We start from the raw sequence: 14,068 nt of genomic DNA, 5'->3' as shown, positions 1-14,068 counted from the left end.
GACCATAATTTTATATTTCAAGATATAATTATTATTATTTCTGATTCAGTGCTTTTTATTTAAATCAATTTTAGGATAACTATGCAGTCCATCGAGCAGGCAACAGTTGAGACTTACATGGAAGAACACGGAATAAATAGATTACCACGGCGGTCCGAGGGCTGAAGTTGAATTTACCCGGCAACTGGTGTCATCAATGCCTCATCGTCAACTGCAAAATGTTGCCGACACAGATGGTGGAATAACAAAATGTTAATTGCTTATTTAATAAAATATATTTACTGGTTCAGTGTTTTCAAAAAATAAAAATTTACGTATTGTTGTTCAAATTACAGTGGCGGTCAAAATAAAGCTAGACACATTTCTTTCCCCAGTGTAACTTTCAAATTTGTATTGTCCTTTAAATGGCATTGTCAATCAACATCGATTCAATTGAATCCAGTTTACAAAACTAAATTTCTTGAAAAAATTCTTTCACGAGGTGTCCTACTTTATTTTTGCCGCCACTAATATTAACGATATTATTATTTAATCATTGTGATAACCCAAACATTCCGCCAAAAATTGACATGTCAACAAAATTTGAAAAGCCGGCAAAATTTTGAAAAAGTGGCCATGGACGGTGATTATCAACAACTGTGGGACCCTACATTGTGTTTGAAATGGCGGAATGCGTTCTGATACAAATTGGCGCAATGCGGGGCCGGAAGAGTGTAGGAAATCAAAGTCAACTGTAAAGGGGAACATCTTTTTATTTAATTTGGACAAAGTATTTAGAATGTTAAGTGAAATTAATGTATATCACAAGAATAAGCAAGTGGCCGAAAAGTTGGTTCCTCCTTTGAGAAAAGGAAAAATCTATGAACTAGTCCTAGCGGTCCTAGTCTCGTAGCGGTAAAACCTCTCCATCTTTTTTCAAATCAAATTCAGTTTACAATTCCAAATACAATTATTGCAAACACCGGGAGTGACATACAAAATTTAAGTGAGCAAAATCCTAGCCAAAGTAAATGGATGGCAATGCACCGACTATTATTATTGTGGCGTGTTGATAGGTGTTGTTATTAGCTGTCGGCAAATGAAAAAGATTTAAACCTCACAATTTAAGAAACGTGAAATTATCAACACAAGCAGTTGCAGGCCCTGTCTTTTTGACCGTCTCTTCGCTACATAAGACCACGCCGCGGTGCCCCCACAAGCGCCACGCTATCTTTATGCTGGCCGCTTCCTACCAGTAGAGTTTCCTTTACCAGCGGGCTACCATCCAGAAGTCCCCACGTTGGTGGAATCTGGTATTGTGAAAAAAACAGCCATATGAATGGGAGGAAAAATTAAGAAGAAAAAAATGTTCAATCCGGACTAGGCCAAACTGCGCTCCCGTAGACTAATTACTACGTTATTTTTGATTAATAGTTTAACTAAAATTCAACTTAATATTCTTGAAACTTCAAAATGACTGAACCAATGCAAAGGTTGCAAAGAAAGCAATAATATTTAATTAATTTCCCATATAGATAAAAACACATACGAAATCAACAAAACAACACATAAAATACGCAAAATAAATAAAACATATATGCAATCATGGGTGCACATTCTCTTTGAATTGTGCATTTCTTTCAATAAACGTTCATTAGTCCCGTCGTATCTTTTCGTCCTTAGGGGAGAACGGAGTACACACAAAAAAAACATGCTTTCAAATTCATCGACAACGCTTTCGGTCAACGACAAATCCCCGATGGCCAATACAAAAACTTACAAAAGACGCCTTTAAAACTCCCCGATTATTCATCAACCCCGTACTTTGACGCTTTCTCTTCTGTTTTTTAACAGTTGAATCTTTGAACAGTATGTGGAATTTTCCAGAATAAGAGTTTACAACAAACGAATAATAAATCGAGAAAAGCCTTCCAAATACTTTAGATATTATAACGTTAGTCAAATTAAAATGCCTAATTAATCGATGTTGCCAAAAGCCCTGCGACAACGATTACTGAACTAAAAAATGCGAAAAACGAGATTTATGACGAAATGGACATCTGAGGGATTTTTCCGCGGATTTCGGCGAACGATTCGGGAGCGTCATCGTGGTTAAATGAGAGCGAAAATGCGCATTAAAAATCGAACACTCATGCACAAAGGAAGACAATGTAATTAACACATACCAACCTGTTGAATTTGACCTCACGCTTACCAACACCTTCAAAACCTCCCACGTGCTCGTACCTGTAGACTACTACGGGGAAGTACTGGATCGGTGGAAAGCTCGGAACACAGATGAAAACCATGCCGTTCGCTGAAAATAAATAAAAGAAAGCACACACAGCAGTACACAGACTTCGGGAGATAAAGAAAAAGTACCACCTTTTTCAACGTTGCTGCGCGCTTTTTTAATTTCAACCCGAAATACGACATCATTATTAAAGAAAGACGTATTCTAACATTTTCGAGAAAATCGGGTGACTCGTTCTTAATTTCATCAATATAAAAAGTTAGACAGTGATTAATTTTATTACATCTATTTATTTATATCTAATGAAAAAAAGGGGGTGGGGTGGTTAGATAGATGCATTTTGATTAAAAATTTACCATGCTTGTGATATCTACAACCTGCAAGATAGCATTCGATTTTGCAGTTCCTGATTTAATCCATTAAATAAATTGGCTAGTTCATTAATTTTTTTGAGTCATCCTGTATAAGCAATTCTAAACAGGCAATGATAAATCACAAGTATAGACTCCTCATATTTTACACATTTTCCGATAAGACTTACTCGGTAAAATTTTGAGAATATGTCACCAATTTTTTGGGGAGATAAACAGATATATTTTGGTGTATATTTTTGGCGTAAAATTGGTTACATACTTCTAATGTGTGTTTTTTAAAATTGAATGTAGGGATTATGCCCGTACTTCTTTTCACATGTTCAGAGTTAAAGAATGTCTCGGTGTGTAATTGTTGACAATACAAAAATCTCCAGGGGAACAATTTTTATACTGAATTAGAGGCTTGGTTTTCTTTTTTTTAATAAAAACCAAAAAAACAAAAGGTACAACGTATTTTGCCGTCTAAAAAACTGCCATTTGTAGAGATTGTCAATGTCACCTAGGGAATATTCTATATTTTTTTGTTAAACTATCCATCTTTACTTCCTGAGCGAAGCTAAGAAAGTATTGTAAAAGCGTCCATCCGAGGACTGGTACTTTTATGTTTTCTCGACGTTTCATAACACCTAAAGTAGGAAAAAGTAAGTTTCGCCTTTCTGTCGGTTTGTGTCAAATTTTATTAGACACGTAATTTCCGAAACTACTGGACCGTTTTTTGTCAAATTGATGTTAAAAACATCGCATAGATAATAAAACGTTAACCAAGATTTGTCTGATCATCTTGATATTATTTTTAAAGAGCAGTTACAGAAAAATGCTAATTTTACGAGGGCTTCAAAAAAAATCAGAATGAATTGCCTGAGTCCATGGTTGTTGTTTATCTGAATCTGAAATCACTGCATTAGATTTTATAGCTGTTCATGTTGACGAAAGACTTAACAGTTCCACAAAAACGCAAATGGTGCTTACTTTTTAACATTTAGAAGTTTCCGTAAAAAAAATAAAATTCACAAAATTAAATTTTATAAGAAGGGGATTCTGGATTATCTGGACTCTAATTATATGGGGGTTGACCGTAGCCAGTCGGCACTTAGGCCTCCCCTTTGGGCTCATTGTGCTTTCCCCAAGTCCAGATTAGGGTGTATTCCTGCTCCTCTACTCGTCAAACCACACAACTGCTTGAATGTACCTGAGTAATGCAGAGGGTGGGAACTCCCTCATTTTTGCCATATTAGGTCAGATGCCCCCTAGTATGAATTTCCTGTAGGAGGTTAACGCTGGTCATTCAGCAAGAATGTGCTCAGCTATTTCGTCTTATTAATTGCATCCACGATAGATTGGGTCTGTTACCACTCCTATTGTATGTACATGTTTTTTAAACTGGTAATGTCCCGTAAGGAATTCTACCAGTTTACACAATTTGTCCCATGAAAGTGAGAGATAAAATTTCGTCAACTTAGTCTGGTGTCGCTATATAAGCTTTGCTCTGCAGACAGCTGCTCAACGTCATCCATATTTGCTCATGGCATCTATGGGTATATTGCTTTACGAGTTCGTTCGAGAAGGCGACCGAAGGCATAATTGCCAGTTCGGGTGGCCAGAAGTCATGCGCGTGGCTCGCTTCGCCATGTCATCTACCCTCTCGTTTCCTTCCTTGCCACTGTATCCCTTGATTCAACAAAGACCTACACTATTCCTCTGCGTTACATCCCTTAGCGTTTATCTGCACTCCCAAACCAGCCCGGATCAAACCATGCAGCTGTCTCTAAGGCTAATAGTGCCGACTTGCTGTCAATAAGTATGCGTATAGATTTGTTGCCGATTTCATGTTCAGAAACGATTCTAGTTATCAGCATTTTTCCCATCAGTTCTGTTTGTAAGACAGACGTATGAGTACCGAGAGAGGTGTACTAGACACAAACATTTAGTGCGTCTATGGCTTCACACCAATTTAACTCCCATTATAATTCAGTAGGGCATCAGAGTCGGATATCTTAAATCCGCTTAGTGATAATAATCTACCTGAAAAGACCTTTTTTGGTAAAAGCACAGGGCAGTCCTGCCTTGGCCGTCCCTGACACGTGGCATGGTTTACATTTACCAAGTTTTATAAAGGATCGGCTGTAAAGTACTTTAAACGTCAAAGCCATAAACGCACTTTGCGTCTAGTATACATTAATATTCTATATGTCTTCTCATATATTTGTTTTGTGCCCATTCGGTCACAACTCCTCCCTAACAAGGGTATTCTGTTGAACGCCTCCGTCAAGATACAAGTGTGCTGTTATGCGGCCTTGCTTGTACCATACTCCTAGAGAGTGAAGTCTAATTAGAGACGTTCTCATTGCCGCTTCCTCTATGGAAAGGTTAAGAGCTGCTAAGCAAAGAAGTGTCTCCGGAACCGCTGCGGAAGTGGTTCTCATTGCTCCTGTAACACGCCAATCTCTGAACGTGTTCAAGTTGCAAAGCTGTTGTTTTTTTTTAGCTCTGAGCCACCAAACTAAAGCTCCATAGGACAGCATCGGTCTAACGATTGCCGTGTAGATCCAGAAGGCGATCTTGGGGTTTAAACCCGAAGATCTTCCCGTCACCCTACGACATTGCTAAAGAGCCGAGCGCGCTTTTTCCACTTTATCTACATGCTTTTTCCAGTTCAATACAACTCCCTGTCAAAACTGATACCATCAGAGATTTGGGGGTTATATTTGATCATCGGCTCAGTTTCTCCCAACATATTATAGCTATAACCTCATCTGCATCCAAAAGTTTGGGATTTGTAATGCGTTCCGCCAAGTATTTCAAAAATACGGACCTGCTTAAGTCACTATATTCTTTCTATGTCCATAGTAAGCTAGAATATGTCTCGATTGTGTGGTCTCCGTGTTATCTTACTTATCAACTACTTATTGAACGTGTCCAGCGTCGTTTTCTCAAATTTCTATCATTTAAAACTACAGGTGTATACCCAGCAAGGAATGTTCATTATGAAACTTTACTTCAGCAACACAACATGCAGTCCTTGACATCAAGAAGAAATTTGCAGAGTGCTCACTTTATGTGGAAAATAATCCATGATCAGGTAGATTGTCCCAATATTTTGTCTGAAGTTAACTTCCATGTACTGAGAAGAAATGCTCGTCATTCAGTGACATTTAGTTTTCCAACCTCGCGAACTAATATTCTGAAAAACTCACCACTCTGTCGATTGTGTAAAAATGCCAATGATCATTATGCGGACATATTTTTTCAGAAGAAGTGATGGAGATACAAATATAATTAGTGTTCTCATTATCTTTATATTTTATTTTATTTTAGTTTTAATTGTAAAGTCTGAATTGTATTTATTTTTGTCCTGTTAATGGATTTGTATCTGTTGGGCAAATACATATTATTATTATTATTATTATTAACTCCCCGGTATTTGACTTCGTAAGAAAGTTGAAGCGTTGCGTTGTGTTTTTGGCATCTGTGGTGTGCCCATTTTCCTTCTTCTAGTGAACAGGATTAATTTCGTCTTCTCTCCATGTACGAAAAGGGTTTGCCTGCTACACCATTTCTTATAAGTAGGGGAAGTTCTGTCGAAATAAATTTAGACATTATTTACCCTAGACATCCAGATTTTTGGAAAATAAATCAAAATTGTAACACCACAGTTTACAATTTAACTTTGAAAGTGTAAAAATGAAAAAAAAACCTGAAATCTTGCAAACGTTTTAAGGTTATCGTTGTCGTGGTAAATCGATAATCAAAATCATCTCCAAATTTTGCCTAAAATTTTTTTTTATATATTGGGATAACTAAAGTGTACATTTCATAATCAGTATAAACAAAATACATCTATAAATAAAAAGAAACCAAACAATAACCGTACAGCTTTAATTAGACAGCTAGATGCTGCATTCTCAATCCTAGTCCTTGTCTCCAACCTCTCCGGTCATTCGCCATATTTTCGTCTTTCGTTTAAGCCCCTGATTCTCATCGCTTTCTTTATTCCTTCGCTCCATGATTTGCGCGGACGTCCTCGTTTGTTTCTTCCGGGGATTCCATATGAACGCTTGTTTCGGCCATCGTGAATCCTGAGAAGGTGGCCAAACCATACGAGACTTCTTCTTTCAATACGGTCATTTACCGTTTTGGTTGCTGACGTTATGTTGCTAATTTCCTCATTTCTTACTCTTTCTCGATGTTCGAGTACTTCTTCTTAGATAGTCCATTTCGGCAGCAGTTATGTCTCTTGCCTTCCTCTTTCATTGACCATATTTCACACTCATATATTAACAAGGATTCTAGCATTCTATTCTTAGTAATGGTCTTATCCTTATGCCTAATAAATCCTGTATAAAATATGTTAGAAAATACTTACAGCTTCTTCGAAAATTTGTATCATTTGTACTAAATTCACTATTTTTGGGTTTTTGTAAAATTTTAAACTTACAGATTCCCCATGTCTAGTCCACTCAAATACTCTGTATTTATGTATTTGAACATTGTTATGATTCATTCTTGTTAACTTATTTTGTTTCTGAATTTAATCGTTCTAGCTGCTGTTAATGTATGTATTTGCAAGTAACATTTTAAAACATTCATTTGGCGAACCTCTGATCAACAAGTACTTCCCTAAATACAGCCCTGTCATTCAGGTAAATTTCAAAACGGCATGTGTATGCTGTCATCACTGGGCCGAGAATTCTGGCTTGGTTGTTATGACATTGTTCATCTACAACAGAGCCCAACTGACTCATAAGATGTTATTAGGACCCAGAACTAGTGAGTTTACTATATTAGCTCTCTTATTATCATAGAAAAGCAAATAAAAGGCATATAAAATTTCACATAATGGTTTATTAACTCTACTATATTCAGAAAATGGTAGGCTTAAAAGCCCCCGTTGTATGATCTACCGATCATCATCACATCATTAGTTTATTCTTATATTAATTAATAATAAACAATAGGTAATATATCAATAATCAATTCATGTCTATAAGACATAACGTGAACATGGAAACTTGACAAAATGTTTGACTACCTTAGAGTACTTATTAAAAAGATTACAAAATACTTAATGAAGAGAACAAGATCATGAAATAAACTTGAATGTTGAAGTTTGAGATTAGTGATAATAAATATCGTATCAGAACGGGCTACATCTTTATCATGTATGGCACAATTTGATTAACACAATCCTGACAAGAGTACCTACTGAAGGCAAGGACAGTCGGCAACTTCCCTACATAAAAATCAACTGTATAATCACACACTTTATCAAATATATAGTTCACACACTCCACCACGGACAGGCATGTAGAAAAGTGCAATTCCAACCGGTGAAAAATGGCCCCCAACACAATGATATTTTTATATAAGAGTTATACAAGAATAAATAATTTTAATATCAACACTCATGTAGGTAGAACCAAACTGATATATCAATCACGTGGCCCCAATCAAACCAAATAATGTCTTTCTACATGCCTGTCTATTATTCAGCAATAAGAAGATAGATTCCAATACCATGGTTACGACGTCCGCTTAAATATCATGCATACATTCATATTTAATCAGTTTTACACGTAAGTTTAGTGATCGTTAATTAAATATCACTATATTTGATAATATTTTTATAATTTATATCTTTCAAAAAATAACTGCAAGTTTCTCCTTATTCCTGAATAACCTCGCCCCTTCACAGGATTATTGTAAAGAAATTCCTAAAATTAATGCACCAGGAACCTCTCGTCCATTGAGACTACTAATCGGTATACAATAGTTGATTTAGCTCGACTCAAGGAAGGAGTTTTTCCGTGGAACTGCTTAACAGAACTGATGAAAAACAAATGCAGATGGCTCGGATGCTTCATATGCGTTTGTTTTTTAACAGACGATGCAAACAGCTAATCGTTTGCTTTGTGATGTGACTTAAATAACAATCATTACTAAAATATCACAAAATTGTTGTTGATAAATGAAAAAATAATGAGCCACTATATACAAAGTATATTTTATACAAATAGTGTTTACTGTATTTGATTAGCAGATATTAAAAAGTCCTCTTCTATGTGGCTCATATAAGAAATTCACTCTGTTATCATTTTCAGGTATTTTTTCAGATGTTTTAAAAATATATCAATAACAACAATTAGGTTAAAAATGGGCAGCCTGCTAGGTGACCTGATTATTGCGCAGGTCAATACTACTTAAGGATAAGAAATCTCACAAAACATAACTCGCCAGTTGTCAGTTACCAAAACAACAAAAAAAAAACACAAAACAAATCAACAAGACAGATAAATATATAAAAATAGATCAATTTAAAAAAAAAACCTACGTGCTACGTAAAGATTTAATGGCAACTGACAGACTCCAGAGAGAGAGAGAGAAAGAGAGAGAACAAATTCCATAAACAACCACAACAAAACCAAAGCCGTAAGTAATAATAGATCACATTGTCTGTCAGCAAAGCTCGAGGCATTTAGCAATAGCTGCTTTAAGCATAGCAAAGAATTTTATATAACCCAAAGCAATTATGTGCATTAATGATAGTCTCCCTCGCTGTTAACACATTACGTAGATAAAAAAAAAACCAAACCACTTACAAATTAATATTGTCATTTCTACTGTACATTAGTAAAAAATCAATAACAAATATTCGTAAAGTACAATTACATTTTTTTTCTGGTCTGGTATTACATATACATATATACATAATGTGTAAACGGCATAATTGGTGTTCGTTCTTTTTTGTTATAATTACTCTTTAAGAGGAAGCGACACTTCAAAAAGGACTTTGTATAAAGTAGTTAGCAAAATCACCAAACGCTTTTAAAATCTTTAAGTATCATCAACAACAACTATACAATAAGAACGATAAATGAAGGTAATTTAACTTTAGAGGGTAACAGAGGAAAACATTGTCAAAATGTATTATTATACAAAATGCAATAAAAATGGAAGCCAAACTGGATTAGAATTTTTTAATCTTCCTCAGCTTTCCCTCTCATTTGAAATAATAGTAATGAAAAAAGTCAAACAGATAATATAATTTTGCCATGATCTCATCAACTTGTGTGGTTAAAAAGCTTAAGCGTTTTTAAAATTAAGCTCGGGTCTGTAGGGTGAAAACGCAAAGAAAATTGCAAGACTCGTATTTCAACTTTTCACGCAAATGAAGAAATATCGCTAAGAAACAGCTAAATCTATAACTATATTAAGTATAGAACAAGACGTAATATTTGATCTAGGGACATGCAAGATAATATAATGTTATATGTTAGGAAATTATTCTAGGTAAGGTTAACTATGGACTATAATAATAATAATATAGCATGGGTACTGTACAGACACGTAATATTCAACTGTCTCTTGCTGTTCGGATCTGCAGACTAGGCCTAAAGGAAAGCGTGAATTTATTCATACTATTACTGTAAACTGTTATGTAAAGAACTGCAGATCGAACAACAGCGGGAATGGCAGGGGCACATAAACAGCGCAACCCAAGAGAAGAGCTAACCTAGCAAACGATGCAAATGCACTAAGCAAAGCAGAGACCCGCGCTCTGACTGTGGAAGCTCTCACTCTATCATGGTATTAAAGGGAAAGACCTGATTAGTTACAATATTTACGTAACAAGTTGTTTAATACTTAATTTGTTAAATCCTAGCAATTTTTATTTAAATATTATCAAGTAGATGAATAAAATAACTCCAATAATGCGAGTTTGTCCGATACGACCTATATCTATGTACAATATAATAATTAATAATCATAATAACAGCACTCACTCAGACAGACCACCCGATATCACACATGGCGCCCCATCTCGCCCTTTAATACCAGACTGTCGGACTGTGGAACTTACTTTAAATGCTTTTCAGGAACATTTGTGTTTCGAGTTCAATTCTTAATTGTGGCACTTGGTCGGGAGATATCGAGTTATAAAGTAAATTATTAATATTAATAAACTAAAAAAACAAACCTACTTGATTTTGACTAGACGAATTGATCATCAGCCCGAGGTTTATAATGTAGTTTCGTCTGAAAACCATACAGGCATCTTAAAAATACGCGCGAGTATATTTTGAAAAAGTTACTTCAGTCAAATTCTCAACGGTCCCATTAGTAACGCCAGTGTATGTTATACAAAAGCACAAATTACTTTCATGGACCCTACAGAACGTCGTCATAACTTTCTCGTACAATTTTTAAATATACAAATAATAATATTTTAGAATATGTCACAGTTTGAAACATCTAACACCAATATACAAAATCACAGCAATATAAAACGAAACTTTAAAAAATTTAATAACACAGCTTATGAATACTCTGGAACTAATAATGATGCTCCAGATATCTCCCAGTTCGACTATTGTTGACTCTGGCCCACTGCCTGGGTCGAACCCGCGGGACGTTCATTCTTTTTTTTTAATAATTTGTTGATAACAATGAATATAGGGTGGCGTGTTGCACCTATGAGATAGCAGAACGCCCTATGCAGAACTCGTCTCGGAAACGGTAACGACCCTACATAAAACAAGGTAAAAAAATTCAATATCACGCGTTTAGAACATATTATGTATAAATCCAAAAATCTGCTCCCTCAAATTTAACATCTATCACAAACTTTTTTTTAATCTACAGACATGCTGCATCGGCCACAGTCTATATGAGTTACCGGTAGTAGTATACAACCGGTAACAGTTTGGGAAAGCCAGTTTCATTGGATCAATACGCAATACCTTACATATGTATAGTGACGAATTTCCGACACGACACAGTGTAAAGACATTTGTCAAACAGATTTTTAATGTTATTATAATAACTTTTTGTTCTGACATAGGACATTCAGTCACTCAGATAATCTTACTGTACTACACTATTCAATCAAAAAACTAATTTAAACACAAACATTTTTTGTCATTATATGACCATTATACAATATAATAATAAAAAGTTCTTTATAAACATGACATAAATAAACGGTTCGGTGTTTGTCGTTGTGACTACTGCAGGTAAGAGGCCAAGGCAGCCATGACAGGTGCTGGTGGCAGCGCTATTGGGATGTGGTAGTATTTACAGGTGGAACGAGAGCACTGTCCCTTCGCAGCGTCACGGCAAACGGCCACTCGATTATCCACCACTTCCACCCCATCTCCTATAAAATTAAGTCAATGTTAAACAAATATTAAGAAATATTATATACAGAAGAACGAGTAACACTGCTAGCATAATGAATTAATTACATGATTTAATTTAATATAAAAATAATACAAAATTGTTTTCACAGCAGGATTAATATTTGAGATTTTTTTATTTTAAACAGAAAACATAAGTCATGAAAAAAAAAAAACAAACAAAAAAAAATATCCCAATTTACAGTGAAGAGTACAAGAAATTGAAGATTTCTACGTACTAAATAACGGGTGGTTTTCAGAATCCGAGAAATGATTAGTAAAAGCAATAACATTTTAAGGCGACGTCATTAATTTTTTGGAAGAGATGACCGGGTAAACATACGATTGTCGATCATTTTTAAGTACGCATAGGTACAATTTCAAATTTAGGAGTTATATATTGTTTAATAAAACCGTCAATACAAATTAATTTACCTATAATTAATTTTTCGTCGATTTTGTAGATCAAAATTGGAAATTTTGTGTAATCCACTAAATTTTAAAACAATTTAAAAAAATTTGTGCAACGTGAATCCCAAAAATTGCATTTTATGAAACTTTTAACATAATAGTGTAAGACACTACGATTGTACTTTTGATTTCGCATTATGAAATTTATAAAGATCTAATTTAGATGGTACGGGCGAAAACAAATAATCTCAAAACAAAAACAGCTTTTTAAAAATGCTTTCCTTAGGTACCTACTTAGGTAACTAAAATATTCAAACCATGACGGAAAATGTTTTTGGCCTATATGCGTATTATGAATTTTTCAGCAAAAAACAATGTCATACGCAGAAGGACTTCATGGACGTGACTGGGGATGAAAATGAATAGATTTGTAAAAATACCTAAAAAATAGATGAATGTGGGTTGAATTACTTATTATACAGTGCCTCTTTTTTAAAAGTGGCCATAGGGATTCCCATGTTAAATTTTAGACCCCATGTTAACTTTTGTTAGGGTGAAAACCCAGAGATGATTTTTGCGGAGAAAATGACCTTAAGGTTCTAAGTACTTTAATTTTTACTACCGTTTTTTGCAGTAATTTGATAATTTGTGCTTTAAAAAATAAAAATTATTTTGATTAAAAAAGTTTCGTACATCATAGCCGGTTTTGACTTATACATTTCAACTTGTCATTTTTGATAGCATAATTTTGATTTAATCATTATAGTTATTTATGTATTAAGGGCATAATCAGGGAGATTGTGGCACGAGGAAATGTTTAAAGCCCGACGAAGGAGGGCTTTTAATTTCCCGAGTGCCACAATCGACAATTATGCACGTGGTACATACAACGTTTTATTATATTTTAGTTTCTAAACTATTTTTAACGAAATATTGAGTATTTTCGGCAAGACTGTGTGAATTGTGCCGATCCGAACTTTAATACATAGCTAGCTATTATTTTGATGTTGTTATGGATACCACGTTGATTATTTGATAATTCGTTTTTCAAAATGCAAATTAAAGACGCCGAAAACGTTCATTCAAAAGAAAGTTTAGAAGAATTTGAAGTCGGTCAGGTAACGATTTGATAAAATATTATTTTTTCACTAGCAGCCATCAAGCACGCAAATCCCGACTCATTTAGATGTAGCAAATTCAACTTTTGCGACCACCGGTTCAAAAAGAAAAATTGAGGTTATGTACGCAATGTTTGATGTGATTATTTCTTAAAAAATGAACAAATGTGTGCTACAAACATTACTTGAGTATACGCACGGTAGTTGGTAGACGGTAGAAGATAAAATGATTAACTCAGCGTCAAGTATAAACGGTTTTCTTTGTGTTGAAGATTTAGATCAAGTTTGATTAGAAATCAAAACAAAATCATGTTGCGTCAAAAAATTGAACGTTTATTTTTTCAGTTTATTGTCTTATGGTTTCTACTAGTGAAAAAAATAGTATATTAACCACGGTTGCAAAGCCACTTCTAGACCTCGCGCTTCAGAGCCCTCGACGCTGCGCGTCTCGGGTTCTAATTTGCGCTCGGTCTAGAATGCTTGGCTCTGCAACCTTGGCCAATAATATACTATTTTCCAACTTAAAATGTTGAATATCGAAGCTTGTTTGAATAATTAATTGATTAGTGTAAATGAACAGTCAATTGTAGCTTAGCAATTTTTGACAGATTTGTGCAATAAAGGCCAACTTACGCCCGCATTTGGGTGCTTATAAACAAGATTACGATTCTAAAATAGAATAAAATACCTTAATTGCAGTTTTTAGAAAAGAAACAGAATGATGGAATTCAAGCATAAATGAAGGTAATAAAAGATAAT

At 34.8% G+C, this 14,068-nt stretch overlaps 1 protein-coding gene across 2 annotated transcripts in view; it reads right to left on the bottom strand.

The window, feature by feature from the left end:
- Positions 1 to 7,431: 7,431 nt before the first annotated feature.
- Positions 7,432 to 14,068, bottom strand: part of Mbl (muscleblind) — a 227,706-nt gene continuing 221,069 nt past the window's right edge. For both annotated transcript variants that reach the window (XR_010280658.1, XR_010280659.1), the window contains one exon: positions 7,432 to 11,761. The gene's annotated coding sequence lies outside the window, so the exon portion shown is untranslated. The remainder of the gene's footprint in view (positions 11,762 to 14,068) is intronic.

Source organism: Zophobas morio, unplaced genomic scaffold (genome assembly GCF_036711695.1).
Source record: "Zophobas morio isolate AGI-343-1 ecotype UQ-CSIRO unplaced genomic scaffold, CSIRO_AGI_Zmor_V1 ptg000017l, whole genome shotgun sequence".
NCBI lineage: Eukaryota > Metazoa > Arthropoda > Insecta > Coleoptera > Tenebrionidae > Zophobas > Zophobas morio.
Note: the sequence above shows the minus strand (reverse complement) of the source record. Positions and strands in the feature narration are given on the sequence as shown.